Source organism: Acanthopagrus latus, chromosome 6, assembly GCF_904848185.1.
Source record: "Acanthopagrus latus isolate v.2019 chromosome 6, fAcaLat1.1, whole genome shotgun sequence".
In the NCBI taxonomy this organism is placed as follows: domain Eukaryota; kingdom Metazoa; phylum Chordata; class Actinopteri; order Spariformes; family Sparidae; genus Acanthopagrus; species Acanthopagrus latus.
This window is the reverse complement of record NC_051044.1, coordinates 11,265,309-11,288,654: the sequence shown is the minus strand read 5'-3', so window position 1 is coordinate 11,288,654 and position 23,346 is coordinate 11,265,309. Positions and strand designations below refer to the sequence as shown.

The 23,346-nt window shown below is 42.0% G+C and overlaps 1 protein-coding gene across 3 annotated transcripts in view; it reads right to left on the bottom strand.

The window, feature by feature from the left end:
- ppp1r16b (protein phosphatase 1, regulatory subunit 16B) overlaps positions 1 to 23,346 on the bottom strand; it is a 100,020-nt gene that overhangs the window by 43,734 nt on the left and 32,940 nt on the right. The gene's annotated exons all lie outside the window — the stretch shown is intronic.

Sequence of the window (23,346 nt, the reverse complement as noted above, 5' to 3'; positions counted from 1 at the left end):
CCGGTCATTTTTTTAATATTGCTGATAGAAAATAAAGATAAAATAAGATGAAAATAAATACATGTGGCCCCAAGAAGTGTCAGCATGCATTGGTCTTATCTATTACAGCCGTTCATCAGCCACCTGCCTGTCAACAGGCCCCACAGCTGAGGGAGCTCCAGCCTCACACACGGACGAAACCCTCATGTCTGCAGTCAAACAAACAAAAGGCCGCCATTTATAACATGACCCACCCAACCCAAACGGCATTTAATCTCAGTTTTGATTTGAAACCTGTCTTTATTTAACTTCTTAGGCATGACTGATCAAAGCTTTGGATCCTTCAACATGCCGAAACAGTTTGAAAAAGAGTAAAAATAAAATAGTGTGCTTATCTCCTCTAATGTCAGATGCAATTGTTAGCATAACTGTAACTATGTACAGTAACTACCTCCTGTGGTAGCTCCAAGAAAACTTCCAACTACGTGAGGACACAAGACAAAGCAACTACAAACTCAACAAGTGGTTGCAGTATCAGCACAATAATGTTGTCGAAAGTGCAAGAGGGGAAAGGAGATCTGGATGAAGTCAAACTCTAAACTCAATCCAGCTGACATCTCTGTCATCCAACGATGAGGTCAACAAAATATTGGAAATCCTGGGCTGTAAAACAATTCTTTGAATAAGAACATTTTCCAGCAGCTCGATATCTAATTTCTGTTGCATCCAGACTGAACAAAAACTCAATATTCTAATTAAAACAATCAAGATGTAGGCAGACTCGTGGTAAATAATAAAGTGACGTGGAAATAAAAAAGTCAGGATGAGTGATGGACGTGTGAACACTGAATGAACCCTTGCTGCAACACTCTGCTCCTTAATCTCTGCACTCAACACTGATCAGTGTTACTTAAGCAAAGCTCTGTGGTTGTACAGGCATGTATGTGTCTACATCAAGATACAATTACTCCCGACTGGAACTGATTGTTTTTCACATTATTTCTTAACTGAGCAGGAGTCCCTCGTGTTCTCATATTTGTGTGAATAGATGTTCCTCTGCTGCAGGGCTTGAGTCTGGTGAAGTAATCAGGAGGCGACAGTTGTCTAAAGGTGTCAGAAGTCAGACAGCTCTGCCTGCTCTGCGGGCTGAAAGTCACACATTTTAAAATATGTGCCAGAATCCAGAGTGAGATTAACAGACACACTTGAAGAAACACTCGCCACGACCTTCCAGCTCGATATTTGATTGGTTGTTACAGCCGCACGCACCGAAATATATGCACTGGCGCTGAATTGCTTCCTCTGCAAGAGAGGGTGTGCACTGATGCATTAGTTAAGATGAAATAGGTTTGAGTTATGATGTGTGATGCGATCTGACGCTGAGTGATGTGAAGGGGAGAGAGAGGAGTGTAAACAGCGAGAGGGGAGAGAGAGAGAGAGGCGGCTCGATCTGAATCACACGCTGTCATACAGTCGTGTTCTCGCTTAATATTTATGAACGCTTCACTCTCTTTGCTTTGTTTCTGCTTTCTTTTTTTAATGCATATTTTATGTTCTGTTTTGTTGTTTGATTTTTTTTCCCTGTGTCTGGGTGGAATATTTGCTTTTTGTTTTCAACCGTTCGACTGCCTGAACCAATCTGAGTAAATGGCGTCCAATAAAGTGCTCATAAAACACAAACGGGCTCCGCCTTTTACACAATTTACTGGAACTATACGATGGTGATGTATGAATGTGAATATGGGGATGATGATTGCCTCCTTCATCATGTCAAAACCTGTCATACAGAGACACACACAGTAACACAAACAAATGCATCGATACCGAGGTGAATTTAGAATCAATTTCTCTTCCGTTTATTTCTTTAAAATGGAAACAGCGCGAGCAGACATTATCACAAACACAGAAAACCTAATTAGATTATGTGTGAGTGAATGCAATAACTTCCATCGCAGTTCAATGTTTATCTCTTGTGTGATGTATGAGTGCAGGGATGACTGCAATCTTCTGTATTTATTTATTTATTTTTTTTAAATCTCCAAGGGCAAAGCCTCGACCACACAATATAAACTGACATAATGCAGGAGTCCAAAAACAACCCCTCCCTGCTGAGAGATCGATGGCTGAAATGATCTGTCTTTCAAAGGGGGGCGCACACATCATCATCAAAAACAGCAACAAACAAGCCTCTTTTTTTTGGAAGCATTAACTAATTAACATTCTGTAATTGCCAGATAACCTTCTGGACACATTAAGTTACACAGGGGAGAGACAAAATAATGTCAAAACATCAGAAATGGAACTCTATCTGCATAATTTTAATTAAAAAACACATTTAAAATGTCAATTAACAGCATCTATCAGATATAACAGATGCCGGGCATTAGCACGCTGCTATGTGAGTTTACAAAACAACTGACAGAGCTTCAAAAACAATTACATGTCAGTGTTCACATGTACTGTAGATGTACCAGCAGGTATAATGAACTACTGTACTTTATGTCGAGCACCTTTTCAACTCTGACCACAGACGGTATTCCAGTACTCCAAAACGTTGTGGGGATACTCTTTCACTTTTCATGCAGATCTTTTGACCTGAGGACGGAGAGGATCACCACAGTCATTAGGGTCCATCCTCTGGGGAGCACGAATGTCTGCACAAACTCTAAAAGCAATCCACTCAAAAGTAGTTGAGATTTTTCAGTTCTGGCCAAAGAAGTGACTGAGTGACGTGATACAGCCACATATAGCCGCAGCACAGGCATAGCTTAAAATAAACAAGACCATTTTTGATTAATTAAACAATCAATCAATCAAGTTATATATCAAGTTTGTCAATTATTTCTGTTAATCTGCTTGAGAACTTCTGTGAAATGGTGATAAATGCCAATGTGAGCAGCAGTGAATTAGTTCATTTCAAGTCCTTTACCATGAAGAGATCATGTAAGTCTGCCTCCCGCATGTCTCCTTAGCAGCATGTAGGCTCACACTTAAAGGCATGGCATGTGAAAATGTGATACTTATTCCTTTGATTCCATTTTTAATGATAAAAGGGAAAGTGATCTTAAAGAATATTTCATACAAACCCTGAAAGGTTCTTCAGGGGGTATAAAATGTTATCATACATCACACAGAAAGATACAACTGCTAAACAACGCAGGGAAAAAGAGGGGTGAAAGTGAAATTGAGACAGAGCTGGAGACACAAACCATGGACGTGATCCCTATCTGTCTGTATCACCACCCTATGGGAGTGAGCAAACACGCACGCAGAGCCACTAAAATCTTTAAAAAGCAATCCATTACATCCGAGGGGTCGACGTGGTGATTATCTACCAACCGCCAAAGCCAGTAACACAGTGTTGGAGAAATCTCATGTGTGTCTTCCTGGGCGGGTCCCGTAAATTCCCATCGAGGGAGGAGACGGAGCTGCGCGAGATGCCTCCCAAAAGATAAAAGATACATCAACAAACAATGTCCCAGGAAGAGAAGCCCACCCTTCCTTCCTGTTATCTTACTGCGTCTCCACAATACCGTGTGTGTGTTTGTGTGTGTGTGTGTGTGTGTGTGTGTGTGTGTGCGTGTGTGCGTGTGTGTGCGTGCGTGTGTAAGGAGTCAAATCCCAAGTGAATGAATTCAAACCGTACAGGAGTTATTTAGGTTGCAAGTCTCCTGAACTCTGGTTATCGATAAGAGGTTATTCACAAACAGTAATGTGAGCGTTGATGTGGAACCAGGGTCATGAATATCATGAATACTAATGTACAGTCAGGTTTCTATAGTTTGCTTTAAGTCTGCTTTTAATAGAATTGTAAATACCGCACTACTGTTTTGCACATAGAAAACAAATGTAGTGCTTTTAGTAGGTATTTTACATGTTTGTATGATGATTTCCTTACAGGTCACCAGTTTATGACCCACTGGTTTAAGGACCTCTGTTTCAGGCCTTGAGTTTGGCATTCTGGACGTCGTCTTGGTTTGCTGAGTCAGAACTGAACACATTTGGATGAAAGGGTGGATATCATGATGTCCCAATGCAATCTGACTGAGACCCCGAGGACAGGACGAGAACGTAATGCAGAATGTAAGATACGGATTGTAACATCGTGTTATCAGTGATTGGATATTTCTTACCAAAATGCGCCCGTCACTGTGCCTCTCACTTATGTGATTGACTGTTAATGGAAAAAAACAGATATTGTTTGGTTGTTTATCAGTTTTGTATTAAAAAGTCATCCAGGAGAGCTCCGTGCCGATCCACGCTGTGCAAGAACTACGAGTTGTGTTGCGTTCACTTTAAAAAAAAATTAATAACACTTTTACGTCCACCTGAGTCTGTAATCACCCCCTGCCAATTTTATAACCTGTTATTATTAAACACTAATTGTGATGCCAGCGCCACAATCATTTTAAAAAAGGTTCCTTTTTTTAATCAAAGCCCTGTTGGTGCACAGCTATTTTCTTCTAATTAGAATCCTTTCAGTGGACAGAAAGTTGGCATAATTCTTCCAACAAAGATCCACACTGCACTTAAAGTGTATATATTGCCTACAGAACAATGTTGAAGCTGCACACTACATAATCTGTGGTTAAGGATCAGCATTAATCAATGTTGTTTAACAGTATTACAATATTTGTTAATGTTTAATGAGCGTGAGGGGCCATTTTATTTAGATTCTCTTTATCTTTACACTTCCCTGGAAAGTCAGGTAACAATAAAGTCACTGTAAGAATTTGATATACTGGATTTTAAATAATTGTCCCTTCACGAGCTGGTCTGTGCCGTCATCCATCACACCTTGTGCGAAGACTTCTCAGATCATATCAGATCACAATGTCCAACCCAGTCGCTTGTACGCACACAAGAATGTTCCATCTTCGCGGTGGCACAGATAACTTTCAGAGTTCATTTCAGGATAAATTTTCATCTGCCTACTTATTTCTGACCCGTCCCTGACAGATGATCGATGAGGGAGCCTCGCATCACAGCATATCAAGTGCCTGAATGCTCTGATCTACAAGATCAGTTGAGAAGTTTAACGCCCTCCAGTTTACATAAGAAACGGTTTAATAGCATCTGCGTGCCTCTTGTCATGGAAAATAAACCTTTTGTCACAAGCTGAGTGTAGATTACAGCTAATGGTGTGGATGTTCTTATTGCGAGGGTTTAGCTCAGGATGCTGACTCATTCGCCCCCCTGTAAGCTCATATCTCACAACCACTAATCACTGATAAGGGTGAATGGCCAGTAAAAGTGAGGATCAAGTAAAGATTGTGATACGAGATGGACTGTGGAAGTTTAGATGCCGGAGAGTCCAAGTGGAGGATTGATTTTCTTTCAGGAGTATCTCTCATTGCTCCGTTGAGAGGGCAAATATTTGTTGTGCAGCAATAACAGCTGCCGCAGAATCCCTTAAATCTCACAGACTAGCTGATACCTGTGAGGGGATGGTTTATGTAATACACCTAAAATGTCACTGTGGTTTACTGTATAATCCCTCGGAAACAGTGATACGCTGGCGAGAGGGCAGATTCTAATGCACTGCAGGCGAGGCTGATATTTTTAAGTGCTAAGTGCACTATAAACCATTTTTAAGATCAGCCAAATTAAATGCAGAGGCGAGGATGATACACACGAGGCTGCTCCCAGCGAAATTTGAATTCTCCCCATTTTAATGAAATACACTATTCCAATTTATTAAAAAAGGGGGTGAAATCATTTTTGAAAAAAACCATCAAAGGACTTTCGCCTCTTCGCATTTCTTATTACATCTTAACAGGCAGAACCAACATCAATATTTGTGGTGTTCTACCAACCACAGTGCTTTAACTATTAAACATCAGCAATTTAGAGGCCCATTTTGTAAGATAGTTGACTGTTGAGTTTCATTCCCAATCAAATACTAACACTTTGGAAAAGTGAACGGCCCGACCTACCAGCCCACAGTGTCGGTATTTGATGAGCTGGGAATGAGACTCAACAATTACGGACTTTTAAGACTTTATGTAGGAGGACCCATCAAGTTAGCTGTTTCCAATTATCAGTCAGCAGCAGAAATATAAAATCCCCCAAAACACAAATATAGGCCGTGAGCATCTTGGTTTGTTAGAGGCCAGAAGGGACCATATTTGGACAAGAGGGTGGAAATGGGGGAGGAGTATTCTGCTGGCTGTTATTGTGTTAGTTGAATACATTTGTTTGGCTTCACCTGAACAAGAAATATTGTGGGTAGGCCGTAAGTTTACAATTTCATCAGGAACATGTGTTTCATGTTATAAGGAAATAATTCAAAATCCAACACATCCAACTCAGAAATTTCATTACATATCTAAATGAATCACTAATGATGACTTTTGGTGTTTTCATGACTAGCACAATTATCTTGGTATTCAGTTTTATCAACTAACGTACTGGTGGAACTGCAGTAACAGTTAAAAATACAGAGATAATGATAAAAAGTAAAAGCTTACAGCTCCCTGCCTTCATACCAACCCTTCACCTCTTTTAGTCCACTTCATTTGTTCCTCCTTTACCTCTTCATTTCATCCCTTGATTTCTTTCCCTCGATTTCTTTCCCTCTCCTTTAAACTCATGTGTAATTTCATTGTCTTCTTGTCCCGCCCACCTCCAACAGCTGCAACACCCATGCTTGGATGCCAACCATGTCTGTTTTGTGAATACTTACAGGACATTTATTCACATTGGAAGAAGCATGATAATACTGTAAGTTCTGATGGTCTGAAAAAGAAGGATGGTAAGCTTTAAGCATCAAGTTAATGATAAAAAAAAAGCTTATTTTACTGAATTCCAGCGGTGTGATTAACTGCATGGTTACACAGTAAAAAATTGGCTTTTTCAGCACTTTGAAGGCACAGAAGACATAATAATTTAGAGGCAACTCTGTTCTTTGAATATTCCTCATTCAGCATGCAGGACTGAGTTAATGGATCGAAATGTTGCTATTTATTCATTTTCTGTCATGATTAAGTTTTGCCGCGACTCCATTTCACTTTTTTATCTTTATCTTTTTTATTGCAGATGAGAAAACGCTGATGTAGCAATCATACTCATCAGTGCGCGTCAGGTCCTATAAATGAGACACTTTAATCTTATGACGATCAAATGGCCCGAAAGATATCAACAGCAGCGCATCTCTCAGAAAATAACATCACTGTGTTCCCGACGTTCCTCAGGCAAGGTAACCTCCTCTGCCTTCCTGTCGGCTGTGCAGAAAAGTAGGCCACTTGGCACGTCCATAAGTAGCAGCTAAATGACATTGGTTTTAGTAGGACGTTAGGAGAGGAGATCATAGATATAATTAGCATTCCACTCTGTGTTATAATTATCATCCACATGATGAGCTATTAAGGGACTTTAATTGTATGTTACGCCGCTTTAACAGATGTAGTTCGGCAGCAGAGCATTAAAAGGCGATTGGAGAAGACACAACAAACTGCAGGATTGGGATGCAGCAGGTGTTCTCTGGGTCACCGTCAGCAAATTGACGCTGAATTAGAGTAAACATAATGTAGTCTGGTGATCCCAGGTTTAGATCTGTAAGGATTAGAACTCACACTGAAACCTGGACAGTATTAAAGCCTTGTTAAAATGTAAGAAACAAGACAAATCCTTCAGGTGTCCCACTGACACTGTGGACACATTGACAAATCCCAGGCATTGTTTGGTGGTCCCCAAATGTTATCTGGCACTACGAAGGAGCAGAAAACTAATTTCAAGACAAACACTTCATAAGATTAGCTCTAAATCCATAAACCCCATCACAAATAATGGAGCATTAGCTGAGTTTATTAGCATATGACACTGCCAATGGTGTCTGTGTTCCCTTCAAGCTTTGATCAGCATGAATACTGATATTCAAACTAATTAGGCCAAAGACAACACTGGAAGCTGTGACAGAATAAGTTTATGTGGGGAAAGATACTGCGATTGCTCATGTCATGCTCTAAGAGTGTTGCTTTGATACTAACGTCAACATGCTAACTTACTCACAATGACGATGATAGCATACTAATGCATAGAAGGTATTATGTTTACAATGTTTACCACCATGGTTAAGTGAATTAGCATGCTAATCAGCAGTAAACACAAAGCGCAGCTGAGGCTCCCGTGAATGCCATTAATTAGTTGCAGCTCCAGAAGTATTTGGCAAATTAAAATTCTGAACATATGACATCAGATGAAAAGGGTTAAGAGGTTATTGATACTTCATATGAGAATCATGGATATCACACATTTTTGTGCCAATACATTGAGCAGGCGATGAGATGTTTTGACATGCTGGTGGCACTCAAGGAAAAAGTCCAAGGGTCAACAAAGTCTGTATGAGTCATCCTCTGGGGATCATGAATGTCTGTACCAAGTCATTGAATGGTTGTTGAGATATTTCAGTCTTGAACAAAGCTGTGGGCCACCTGACAGACCAAAAATGCACCTCTCAAGACATGCTGCCAGTGTGGCTCAGTATTTATTTACAAGAACAAAGATCTAAATGAATATCAGCCTTTACTGGCTATTTATTGTTGCAGAGCTGATTAGAGGCAATGAGACCAGGAGCTAATCCAGGCTTCATAATCAGTCACATCAGGTACAAAAGCAGATGGCGAGACACAGAAACATAAATCTTACCCAGAATTTCAATCAAGACTATTCTCGAGAAATCTTCCAAACCTGGGGCCAATTCGCCTGAAACTTCCATTACCAATTAAAACTGAGTTACAACTGCTTCTTATAAGTTCGGTTCCACATTATAAAGGCTAATTGGTTTTAACAAGAAACTTTGTGCCTAATTTTTAAACATAAACACAATTCAGAGGTGGTTCAAACCTGTACATGCTAATGATTAACAGGAGAAAAGACAGAAAAAGACCATGTTGTGGAGACAAACATGAGTATTGGTTGTAATACTCCGGACTATCCAGCAGTGTACCATCCAATTAGCTCCAGCTTGTTTGCGTGACGAGAGCAAGCATCCCCTGATACAAGTGAAAAAGAGGAGGGAGGGATAAAAGACTGCCGAGGGGCAACTGTGAGACAGAGGTAGGTCATTTTAATAACAAATTAAACACAAGCGCTCAAGCCCATCTTGAAGCAGAGCTCCACCTCTTTCAGACAGCAAAGTGTGCTTATAGGTCTTGCGCAGCAACGTCGCATATGCCAAAAAAGAGCTTTTGTAACCCGTCACTTGAGTCAGCATTGAGTTTGGGCTCTAAAAACCAGGAAAATGGTGGTTTAAAGTAAGAAATACATGAGCTCACCAGATATCTGCGATGCACTCTGATTGAGGCTAGCGGACCCAGGCTACATTAGCCAAACCAACCAGGCTGCCAGTGGTTTATTTGCATTGTGGGTAATGTAAGCACCGGGTAATGACCCAGCCCCCCTGGAAAAGCACCCAACTTTGATACCAGTTTTTGGTAGCGGTCAAACCGCTACCAAAACACCACATGATGCACTGATGCACCAAAAATACTTTTTCCCATAAGCTTACACTGTAAAAGAAGTGTTATAAAGTGTTGGATTGTTTTTTTTTTTTTTTTTAAGCGTTTACGACCCCCCTTGAAGTTAGGTAGTTCAGACTGATATTATTAAACTGGGAAATCTAGAGGAGCCGCAGGGTTCATTTATATTTATCTCTTTTTAAGTCAGTCGGATGCTAAACTTGAAGTAAGCGGGTTCCGTCAGCAAAGTCTCTAGCGCAGATGCTCTAGTGGTGGTGTGGGAAGATCCAGGTAATTTTATAGCCGGCAAGTTGAGCCATTTGTTCTTCATGCACCACTGAGCAGCTTTCGTAAGAATGAACAGGGCTCCACCTCAGAGCCAATTTCATGTCATCTATTGTGTCGTGGTGGCAATTTTGACATCAATGTTCTATTAAGAGCATGTGGGGCTTAAAGACAAGTCTAATTTTGGCCATGTTATTTGCCTTGATTGACAGCTCCTCAGGCTGTTAACCAGCTGCACTGGTTGCCATTTGTTCATCCCAGCTCAGCTCCACTCCACTGCTCTGCTCCTGTGTTCACTTTAATGGCTCAGTGTGAAAATGGCAGAGTTCGGTTATTATTGGTAATCAATTATATCTACTTCAGTGTAATAGACTGGTACATAACACAAGGAATACCTTTTTACTTCCTTCAAAGTCTCGATCAGTTCAAATTGTTCAAAGTTTTTCATTCAGTTTGCCAAATATGCACTAAAAAGGTTCTGTTGTGGATCTGAAAACTGTAATTTTACCCTCATCTGCATCAAATTCCCAGTCCACAGGTGTTTCCACAGTTTCCACACATACAATTAAAAGATCACTCAGTCTGCGTCCATCAGTTTAAGTGTTGTAAATGAAACACGCTGCCCCTGTTTGGTTTGCTGAGGCCTAATCCTCAATGGATAATCCAGAATCCTATTGCAGGATTAAGTGCATGGTGGAGGGCTGCTGATTCACTATGAGGGGGGGAGGTGGAGAAAAACTGGAAGATGTTACAAGGGTGGTTTAGACAGAGTGGGGGAGCAGCAGGGTGCTGAACAGGCAATCAGGGGATTGGATCAGGCCAGACGCGTACCGCAACTTTATTGACAGGTCAGTGTGCGAGCAGGTGGGCTTCAATCACAGCTGCTGATAAAAGATGTGGTGGATGTTCGTGCAAAGCTGCCTCCCTGTCTGCATGATAAAACTGTTCACAGTTGCTTTATTTTTTTTTTTTTTCCCCAGTACAACTTCATACAGATACAGACAGGAGAGACTGCTGAAAATTAGATTATACAAAGTCAATAAATGTTTGAAATCATGTCAGGTAAATGCATGGCAATACAACTAATCCTATGTTTTTTTTTCCATTTACCGGTAAATCCCTATTGGCAGGAGATTAGCAACATTCAGGGCGATTGATTCAGAAGATTAAGAAAATGTCATCAGCATTTGCTAGCAGGTGGTACCGTGTTGGGATGCTGTTCCTTCCTCTTCCTCTGGACTAGTTTTTCCACGTCCCCTACCACATTTAGAAGTAGCTCCTCGTCTGATGTCACTATCGACAGGAGGACACATGTCATGTTCAAGGTTTGGGTGGGTGTGGCACCATCCGACACAATTTAGTCAGGTTTAGTTACTTTGTTTGTTGAAATTATTGGAATACTTATTTCAATCATCTTAAATCCTAGTATTTGTTTTAGCACTTTAAATACTAAATCCCCAAATATCATCCAACATAACTGACGTCTATAATACAGTCTAATTTTCATCTTGTCTGCAATTGAATAACAAGGAGAGTTCCCCGTATGTCTACATATTGAACAATGTCTGGTGTATCTTTCACACATTTTGTCAATAATTATCTGCAATCTCAATATCAGGCTCTCTTTCCCATGTCTATGTCTTTTACATATTTAACTGTGGCTTATTTTAAAGGGGCTCTGTGGAACTTCTGTGTTGTGCTTGAAGCTGATAGCGGACTCAATTTCTCAACTAACATTGAGGCACTCAAGAACAAGCATAAAGTCGCATCCTTTGAACTATAGCGGAAATTAAAGAAATTATCCACAGGCTTGTTTAGGCAACCAAAGAGTGATGAGAAAGGTCTCATTTCTCACGTCACGTTACAATCCGCTCACACGTGGCTAATAACAAAGAGCCAATAAAAAATAAGATGCATGCATGGATGTTATGGATGGACAACTTTAGTAATTGTTCACAATAATACACAATAATCGCTTTCACCCATGCCAGTTTCACAAGCGGCCGATCAAGTTAGCCCAGCCGTCACATCCCCATCCGACAGCCTGCCACATGCTGTCCCGTGCAGCAGCAATGATGATGATGATGCACTATTTGTGCCTTTGCAGCTGAGTAGTTCTGGGTCATGGCTGCCTGGACCTCTCTATGCCTGCCTCAGTTACCATGGAAATAGGAGTTAACTTGCGAGACGGGGCTCTCCCGGGAGATCTGACTGATGTGGAAGAGGGGAGGAGAGGGAGAAGAGGGAGGAGAGGGAGAAGAGGGAGGAGAGCTTAGTGAGCTCGTTGGCAGACTTACCACTTAGTGAAGCACAGCTCATTTAAGATCACATCTTAACCAGCGGTGAGGGATAATGATAATAGTGATGATAATAATAATAGTAATATGGCATTTATCTGGGCAGTTCGGAAAGAGGCAAATGCATCAGGAAGAGTGCTGTTCTGATATAAGAGGACATACTGAAACAGAGAGTCAATGAAGTTCAATAAATTACCCTGTGACAGCTACAAGGCCAAGAAACATGTTCAATTATGACGCCAAACAAGACAAAATCATAATAATTCCAGGGTTCAACTCCATCCTGCTCTATCAACCAACCCCTGACACTATATTACAAATAATGATACCGCACACATGACATCATACTGAAAAGTTCAAAGCCTGCTTCCACGTTTCACTGTCTTTCAGAGATTTTTAATATCAAATGACATTATGGGCATGAGTCAGTCCCCCCTTCACCCGGGGCTGAGGCACATGAACCAGCATGGCAGGGAGGAGACAGCAGTGCCAGTGTGTGCCACGCAGAGGGGCGATGCACGGAGGAACAGAGTCCGGCGAGCCCGAAGAGGAATGTTAATTTAAGCGGACAGAGCAAGAGAGGGCAGAAAGAGAGTTTCGTTGACCTGAAGGCTGACCGCGAGTCCATGAAATCTGCCCTAATCACAACTGGGCTGACAGGAAGGAAAAGACACAAGAATATCAATAGCAAATTTAGCTATTGAGGATGACAGTCCATTAGAAAAACACTCTTTTTTCATAAAAATCCACTGATGTCAGGAGAGTGAGACTCCTAATCACAGATGCTTTCAACAGATACTTTTTTTTATCTGTAGCTCTCTACCCCGTCAGTGGCACAGCTCTGCTCCGGGCATGAAATGCCAAATCCCACTTAAGTAATCAACTGCTCAGAAATGCCACATAAAATCAACGGTGATCGCACAAGAGCAAAGATGCAAAGAGCCGGTGGTGAAGGAGTGTTGATTTAAGTGAAGCTGCTGCTTCTTCTTTTTTTTTTTTTCACCAGGAGATACGGAGAGAGTGAAAGCGGTCGCTCTCATCTTCAATCTTTATGATTGAATGACTCAAGCAGCCAGAAAGTGGCACGTGGTGTCACAAGATTACAGTAGATTAACTGCACTGCATGCAGAATTTTTCACTTGATAGATTTGATTAAAGATTAATTAAAGTAAGGCTGCACAGGTAATGGAAATATTATTAGAATGACAACATGGCAAAGTGCAAATATCCAAATGGCAGAAACGTGCAAAATATGTGACAACACTGAATTACAGCAGAGCTGCAGCCATGTCCTGACCTACAGATCTTGATGTCCTGATGTAAGAACAAGACCCTGACAATGTCACAACATTAGGATTTTGTGAATCATAGTCATCAGACTAATCGTAATACATAACTGTGATGTGATTTTTTTTTTCCATGTCGTGCTGCACTGAAATAAACATGCAAGTAATTTTATTATCTCATCATCTGCATATTTGAGTTCCCTGCACAGCAAACTGGTTGAATAATAGAGTGTATAGCAATGTATGGTAACAGAACAGTGTGTATTGTGACATCAGATGCTGCATTGCTATTGCCATTGTCTTTTTATAGGCTGACCAGAAAGTTGTCTCCTGGAAAATCTCTTAAGCTTGTGTTAACCACAGATCTTACTTCAGCCATCTGACCAAAAAAACCCATTCAAAACAACCTTTTGACTTCAAGACGAGTAAACCGGTAGTGTGTGAGTGCTAACTTATTTCCAGGTTTCATGAATGCACTGCTTGGTGAGAAAACAAAACTAGTAACTGTGAGAGTCACACGGAACATAATGGAAACAGATTTCAACACAACAGAGGTTTCTATAAAAAAAAGTGGTGAACACACCTGCCATATTTCAAAAGTCAATAATTTCCATTGTGGTCTGTGTTTCGTGTTTCTGCATTTAGTTGAGTCTGAGGTCTAATTCTGTGATTGTGTTTTGTCGCTTTATCAGAATTCAGATCGGTGTTTTGGAACCAAGTACTCTGAGCCATGGTAACAGACCGTGCCTCAATTCTTCATTTCTACGGGTCTATGCACACAGACCTATGTGCAAATGGATCGCTCAGCCTCGTTGTGATTCGTGCTCTGACACATGATGCACAACAGAGACCGGTCAGCTTAAACACCGCAGCTGTCAAAGGTCGGAGGTCACAGCTTAGCTGATCATGTGAGTAAACAAGCTCCTGTGTCTTTGCTCATCACGAGTTAGCGCACACTGACATTAAAATCCTTCACAGACTGGTGGCTTCTTAAAACGATTGGGGCATAATGGAGGTCGCAAAACTAATCAAAGAGATTTCAGAGGACATGATGGACCTGATTATCAATAATCATTAAACAGAAAAAGGAAAAAAAAGGGGGGGGGGGCAAAGAGGCCGATGACACTTTCAATTCTGCTTGTCAGAAATGAGCCTTGAGTCACTTATCATATAACTGTTCTCCAGTCAGATCAAACACTTCACAGCAGTTGAAAGAAGGGATGGATAACAAGCTCCAGGATGCTTTCATTGTCTGAGTGATAAATCTGGTTCAAAACTCAAGTTCAAACTGTTTGAAGTTTACCAATTATCTTCCGTCTCCGTCGTCTGACGTCGTTATCTTGTTGCAGAGGATGATGATCCCTCCGCAGCCCCGTTTGATTTAAACACTGTGACCTGTCATTAGTTTTGCTCTTTCATGTGCTCAGCCCATTTCTCCTGTATGAGAAAACAACTTGAGAGCCTCTGATGAGCGTGGTGGGCAGTGGAGCTAGTTATTATCATACCACACTGATTTTGTACGAGTCTAGGTCCAAAAAGACTTAAGATAAGTGCATTTTACCAAAAGTTAGTATCTTTTTATTAAAGAAATGAGCCATTGTGAGATTCTGAAATGTTGGCGCAAGAACAGAGAAGAGCCTTATTTATGACTACTTTGCCTGTTACACCCAAGAATAATTTGTCTCCACAGTCAGCCCTAATGAAACATTATTCAACAAGACTAAGGCTCTAAAGTCCACGCCTAAGTACCACAGCTTGTCCTTTGGCACGGTCGTGCTTTTAACTAAATATCAGGGTTGGGCCCATGGACGGTGAGCCGTGTACTATCACTGTGAGTTAACCTCCACCAGAGAGCACATAAAGTAGTATGTCCCCTTAGAGTAGAGGCTGACATTTGTGACGTGTAGGAGAGAAATTGAAAAGAAGCTGGAACCACTCAGTGCAATAAACATTGCGCTTCCATGTAGCGTTAATTGTTTCTTTCAGCCTGCCCGGTCAGGTGGAGACTGTTGGCAGTAGCGTTTCTTTTCTGCAGGTCGCTGTTAGTGTGCTTCTGTCAGCTGTGACGCTGTTTCAAGCTTCCAAGTCTGAATAGACGCGTGGTGGAGAGACGAAGACCCTTTTAAAACCCGCAAAGCGATTTATGTCAGACGCTGGCCACGCAGGGATGTGGGAGTGAACTCTAACTCCCCCTCGATGGTGATGGGAGACATTTTTCTCTGCTGGGTGAGGCAGTCGGAAGTCTGTGTTGGAGCGGCGGTGGGAAATGCGGTGACTGCACAGAATATATATACATAAATGCCTCAAATGTGGTCATCGAACAACTAAACTTTCATGTACAAAGTGGCATGATCGTACTCAACTTCACTGGGAACTTGCAGGCAACATACTGATACGTCTGTGAGAGGCTTATATCAGCAGACATATGGGTCAGGCTCTCATGATGTCGCCCATGTTTAGGCTCTTAGCATGCAAACATTTGCTAATTAGCCAGTGGCCTGGGAGCGATGAATGTGTGAAACAATTTTTATGGTAATCTGTCCTATAGCCGCTGAGATATTTCAGTGAGATAACCAAAATGTCAGCCTCCTGGTGATGCGAGAAAAAGCCAGGAAATAATCAGCAGGATTTGTCATCAGAGGATCACGGATGACAAGTTTTTCATGGCAATCCTTCAAATAGTCGTTGAGATTTCGTATTTCAGTCTGAAGCAAAACAGCGGACTGATCTAACCGATGGATATTCACAGAGCCACGCAGGCGGCGAGGCTAAAGCTGCCACGGCTGCCACTTAGTGAGTAACATTTAGTTTAATAATACATCGCGTTTCTTCAGTACCAGCTTCAACAGCACTTAAACTGCATCTCTAATGGAAGATCCCCCACAGGTTGAGTTACAGAAGTAGTTATATCTCCTCAATATCTCAAATTTATTGTAGTAATCTATGCTGTTTAGCTCTTGTTAGTGTTTTTATTTTTCATTTAAGCAGTACGCTGCCAAAGTCTTCCACACATCTTCACACAGAGAAGTTCACTGACTGTAAAGATCCAGCGAAAAAAGGTCCCGATGACTGGCTGAGCTTTTCAGTCTCATCTTCCATCAAACTGCGTCAGAGCAGTCGGTCAAATCTCCCAGCTGGTGTTTGAAATCCAGAGCAAAGCTTAGCCTACATATATTATCGTGATCGGTCTCCTCCTAGTGATGAAAATCAGACAGAGGCAGAGAGGACGCGTCAGAGGTCAGCGCCCCTTCAACAAGTTTCATCTAATGTGGCGCACTTTAGTTTGTGTTGCACTCGTCTCCTCCCCGTTCTCCTCTTGTGCGTCTTTTTAATGCCACTGGGTTGCTGCCATATGCCTGGGAGCAGCTAAGCCTAACTAAGGCCTCTGAGGAGAAGGCCTCAGCTCTCTAATAAGACAGCAGAAGAAGACAAAAGCTCCACCGAGACCTAATTTGCACACACATAACTAGTAAGAGGGGAAAAAAAGACGGCAAAAACCACATGCGAATTCTCCTTCCAAGAGCCGTTACTTGCTGCTGGAGTCGCTTTTGTTTTTTTTCCTCCTCTGTATTTATATGGTGATGATATGGCAGAAAAAAAAGGTGGTGAACCAAAAGCAGAGGCCGCACGGCTAAAAAGGGAATGTGGATTTAAAGAATGGCCTCCCCGACATCAAGTTGCAAGTTATGATTTTAAGTGGGGAATAAGTGGCAATTAGTGCACCGGGTGTTGCCACGTGAAGAAACAGAGTTCAGGGGTGGGAGGCAGTCCGAGCTGTGAGGTTCAGAGAGGGGCGCAAAACAACTGGCACTGTCGTCACTGAGAAGTCCATTATCTCACGTCTTTCTAGCCGACTGATCATTTATTTATAGTGAGGACTGCGGCCACAGGTCCATGATGACACAGCAGACCTCCTAGCAAATGCTGAAGTAAACTCGGCTGCCCTGATGCCCTCGCCTTCAGCACGTTTTACAATACATTTTTAATTATTCAGGTTGGACTCACAATAAAAAAACAACTGCTGCGCTTGTGCGAAATGTCAGCAAACAGCAGCAGCATAAAATAATGGATGTGTCCAATCCGGCAGACTCTCTGCACCTTTTTCCTGGTGTCTGTTTATTATCTTCCTTCTTCGGATGCTTGATTTGCTTCATTGTTTGTTACTGTTTTAATTATCTATAAATATATACCATAAAAAGAGCTGCTTGCTACATAACCTGCTACATTAAACCCCTGAAATATTGAGAAAACGTATAAAATGAGTCATCAGCTTAAACAAAATGAAGTTTTTAACAACAGTTATTAAAAGACCTAGAGCAGTTTTGAAGGGCAGCCTGTATTCATTTTGTTTTTCCCACCCTGTTCTAGAAACCATCGAGTGCCTCACATCATTTGATTCAGTCATTTTGTTTCGGTCTGGTTCATTTACAGTCTCACTTTCACATGTGCTTTGTGTGAGAATGGATGAATTTGCCAGAATTACAACAAAAAAACCCTGTTTTTTTAAAAAATAGAAAGTAAGGATTTTTATCTATTTTATTTATTATCAAATTATTATAACATTATCCTACTTTTTCAGTGGAAAAAAGCTCTATATTCTATCTACTGATCTGGGAGTAAATACAAAGGTTATTAAATCAGCAGAGGACGAAACGATGTGGGCCTCCTCAACAAATCAAAGCTGCAGAACATGACGGCGTCTTCACATCGTCTTGGGAGCCCCTGAATGCCTGAACAAGACGTGTGATACCGATACTGAAAAGCTGAGAATCTCCACTTTGCATGAGTCATGAAACAATACGGACAGGACTGACCATTCAAAAGTTATTAAACATTTTAGTGAGATGAGCTTTTTTTAGCCACCGCCAGCTGTCTAGGTATCTTACTGCAAAGAAATACCACTGTGGCAGTTAAAGAACTATAGAAGATCTTTAAAACGTTTACCATCGGTAGTAATTCTTTCACTTAAATTAAATGGACGATATTACCTTTAGAGCAGTGTGAAGCAGTTTAAGATGCTTTGCACACCTTTCAGATGTTTGAATTGGGTGGTTTGTGTCTGACAATTAACTGCAGCTTTCCAAAAAAAAAAAAACCCTGAAGCTGAATTTCTCTCTCTTGTTCTCTTTTGTCAGTCACTCACTCACTTTGCGGACACATCACTATGAAGGCCTTCTGGAACAACACTTTTACCTTCAGATGGTGTCTTCATGACCTTTACAATAAACACAGTTGCACACAAAAATTGCAGCAGAGCAGCCTTGAGTGGCATCGGAGGCATGTTGAGCTTCGACATCTCACTCGAGGACGCTTTGAGAAGCGGTCGATGTTACTGGACGACCTTTTGATTCATGCTGCTCTCACACTCTTACTGTCAAGCTGTCAGTGGGATGATTTGATTGCCACCAAAATGTGTACCTTGACTTGCCTTCATTATAAATAATGAGCAGGTTTACAAACCGGCAACCTGCAAATTCAAAGCTGCTGTGAATGTACACAAGCAGATTTCTTCCAGGTGTCGAGAATCCAACTACTCCGCTTTTCTCCTCTTTGTGGACATTCTTAACTCCTTCAATCATGTCTGCGTTGTTTGACGACTTGATCAGATCACGCGGCGTGTTAAGAGGAAATGTCAGGTCAAGTCCAAGCCTGTGTGTGCTGACCGTCCTTTGTGGCCCTAATGGCTGCTCCTCCGCAGGATAGCAGCTCTCTGGAGAGGAGAAAACCTATCAGTCTCAATAGTCAGAGAGCTGCACAGAGAGACACCGAGGTGCTTCACAGTAATTTCACAGCCATCAACCCTCATCACAGTGACGGGGCAGGGGGTTCAGGACGGTGGCAGCCAGAGGGCGAGGAAATGGGCTCAGACTCGGGACGCACTCCTCTCTATCCAATCCCCCTCGACCTACTGTTCCCTCCACGGCCTGGCTCACAGAGAGTCAGCTGGAAGCACACGCAGGGGAAAAAAATAGTTTATTTGCATTCATTCAATCTCAGATATTCACACACTTTCTTATGTTTTCCTTCCCACACGCACAAACCCACACACGCAGACTTCTGCTCGAGTACACATTGTGCCCTCCGCGGCTTTTTCTATATCTGCATCTCCTCCTCACGGCCTGGTGAGTCTGCTCCCACAGCTTCCAGTCAGGAACTTGTAATGACAGGGAGGTTAGTAGCTCAGAGAGGAAAGAGAACACACACACACACACACACACACACACACACACACACACACACACAAATATACACTTAACACAAGAACCAACACCTGCATTGTTCACCACCATCTATTGTTTAATATACAGTAAATGTAAATTTGTGAGCACAAAAAACCCAGCAGACTCTCCACACACACACATTTGTCACTGTGTGCCGACACACATGCCCTTCCCAGACAACACAGTGACGCTCTGACCGCAAACCACAGAGAGGACACAGAAAACGGCCTACTCGATCCAACCAATCAGGATTAAACAGGCGTCAGTGCACCCAATCCGACCTCTCATCTCCTTACGCCCTCGAGGCTGGAGGAGTCAGCCACAGGTCAAAGTCGATCTGATCTCTCTGTTGCCGTTTTTCACTCCAAGAAAGGCTCCACACACATCTGTTATGTTGTACTGCTCGTGATGGCTTTGCTAATCAACGTTTCTGGAGATTAGGAGACTGCGATTGAGTTCATGAAAATGAATCTTAAGGTGAAAGTCACTGTTTTGTTTTTCTAAGATGCTCCAACAAATTTCCGTCACGATCCGTTTTCCTCCGCCTATTTTCACACAACCCTCTTTGAAATGACTGTGCGGGAGAATGTCAGATGATATTTCTGTAAGAGGAAGCCCGCAGACTGTGAACAGTGCGCTTCGAGCAGCATAGCGTGTGGAGTCATGATGCTTGATCGAGCATTTGGGGACCAGAGGGACTGAGAGAGGAGATTATCAGGCTCCTGAGCTAGCCAGCTGCCACTGGAGCTGTGTGGGCAACACTACACCCTGCCTCCCCTTTTTCTTTTTATCTCTCTGCCTCTTTCATGGCCACCCTCATTAAACAGCGCTGATAGCAAACAGTTCCGTGCCTTGGCACTGTCAGCAGTAAGGAGGACTGACAAAGCCTCTGCATATCAGTGATGCTCAAAACAAAGCAAAGAAATCTGCTCTCTACGCGTCTGATTCTGCACGCTGGGAGACGCTGACTGGCGTATTTACTCTGAAGTGTGAGGACTGTTGAAACAGTCAGGCTGAAAACTGGAAGCAAATGTGTTTTTATTATGTACATAACAGCTTCACACAATCACGGGGAGTGAAACTACTTAATTATTGATGATCTTTAAAGATGAGTGATAGTGAATAGCAATTATGTATGTATATGAATATATTGATATATACTACATCATAATGCAGCAACATAAAAACAAGTCTACAGTCATATTAGCAGCTCGGAGGCAGTGGCATTGTTGTTGGGGTGAGCGTGGTGGCGATGTGGGTAACGTGTCCCCTCGGAGTTGCTCATTAGCACACCGGTGTAATAACGACTCTTTCCACCGTCTCTCTGCAGCGACATCCAACAGCCCAAGCAACAGGGAAAACTGTGTCCAGTCATCAACGAAAAGAGTCGGTTTAACTCTCACATCTGCTCGGTGAACACTCAATGTACGTTCCTGTGCCTGGTTTCAAAGGGATCTTCGTCCCAACACCACATATCTGTTGCTTAGCCGTGTTGTACTGCTGTCAATTCAATGTTTTTTTTTGTTTTTTTTTTGCCAAGCTGGACAAAACCAGAACTCGGCTAGAATCACATGAAAGGAAAAGGTGTAGGACGTGGGGAAGGAAAAGATCCAACCAAGCTGGAAGTGTCCTTTTAATTTCATTTGGTTATTTGTTAAAGTGCCAAACATGTTTCTTGGGGTGGGAATTTCAAGGTTTGGGGGATAGCCACTGTATCGCTGTTCGTGACGAAGCTTCGTTCAGCTCTTGAAGCTTGAAACAAAGTAAACCGGCTAGGAATGTTGAGGAATCTAAGCTGGGAAAACACAAGTGCCGTGGGTTCACCTTATTGGGCATGTTTAATAAGAAAATTATAGACAGGGCATGGAGCGCTAATGTACGTGCTTTGAGCAGCGAGAGACTTTTTCAGGATGTTACAATGGCACCGATAATGTTGTTCATAAGTCTATCTTTAATGCGTAGCGTGGTGGGACATTTGACATGGTCACCATCTTGGTTTAGCATGTTAGCATTCTAACATCTGCCAATTAGAAACACAAACACAAAGCACAGCTGAGATTAAGGACAATGCCGTTATTTGTGATAGCAAGGTCGTAAGGCAAAGTACTGAAATTTGCAAGGCTGGATGCAATCTCTATAAAATTACCACATTTCATCCTTAGGGGAGGATGAATGAGAGCACCAAAGCTCACAACAAACAATCAGATAGCAGCGGAGCCAAAACCTACAAATGTTAACCCCATGGTGACACAAGAGGAGCTCACCAGAGTCATCTGCATTCATCCTCTGGGCAGCTTGAATGTCTGTATAAATCTGATTGTCTTGTATTAAGAACTGATTGAAAACTGTATAAAGATAGAGTATAACCTACAACCTTAGAGGAAGTTTACTGCGAAACATAATGACTGCACGTCCACAGCAACAGCTTAGTGTTATTTCCATGTTTATTCAGCCCACTGTATTTTTCAGCAAATCCCTGCCCTCACAGCAAGATGAAATCTGCTGTTTGGTCAAGGCAACAGGCTCAACAATCACCAGAGTACCTGCTTCAATCATAAAAAAATATTTTCATTTTACAAGTCAGCAGGACGGCCTTCAAAAGCTTGACAGGATTGTTGTTCCGCCGGATGAAAACTTTGTGAGTCAGCTTCAGCTGCAGCCGGTTGCTTCCTGTGTTTTGAACATCCTCTCGAAACTGAACAAACGAAACACAGAAGATGCCTTCTAATATGTGATTAAAAGATATTTTACTTAATACCAATGATATATTGCTGATAATTCCTTGAATCTGCTATTGACAAAATATTTTTTTCTTTCTTTTTAAATCAAACCATCCAGCACACAGTATTTCCTGGACGTGACAGTACCTGAGTAGAGGCTGCACGTCTCAGACCACCTCGTGTGGTTTTTTTCTCAAACATCTCTGAAGAATTGCACGAATCACTAACAGCCACAACATCGTGGTTCAAAGTCTAAGTGGCTCAGCAGATTTTCTGGGAATTTCACACCGCACAGCAGCGCACGACAAAACCTTAAAATGCTGTTACGACCATTTTTCAAAATCTTTCACACAACAACACCTCTATCGGTGTGCAATGAAGCGGCAGCAGCAGAATCAGCAAAAACAGAAACCAGGGAAAGTTATTTCTTAATGTGGAAAGAGCTTTTCCTTCTCGCCCAGTGAGGTGATTTCCATTTATCGCCTGCTGATTTTATCAATTCCTTATTTAGGTTAAGTATGGTGGTGAAATCCAACAGCCCACCCAGTGATACAAACCCCAACTGACTCTCAGTCCAGCTGGAGCTCATACATGCCAGTTCACAGTCCACCTGCATGTGCATATGTGCGCACGTGTACAATACGTGTGTATATGAAATGCAGGGCTGCTTCTGCTCTGTAAGAAATGTGGTGGTAATACTTCAGCCTTATGGCTGTTTCCATATCTGTAAAGACAGCTTGCTCGAGCAGAGAGTGTACAGTAGCCCGACCGCAGGCCGTATTTGTTATGATAAAGAGAGCTCAATCTCTTTTCAAGTCAAAGTGAAGTTAAATTAGATGTCATCTGAAATGATAAGCAGCCTGCTATCATCCCTGCATCGCTGACACACTGTTAGCACTGCCACGGCATCGTGGGACTGTTTGTACTGGTGGAAAACAATTATTATCTCCAAATAGGGGGGCACCAGCCGTAGAAATTTTAATTAAAAGACTGGCAGAGTTTCATCTCAGTGTGACAACTCCATTATTTCCCAATGATAAAACAGCCTCCTAGCAGAACAAATTCAGTTGAATGGAGTGAGTTCCACTGGCAGTTTAAGT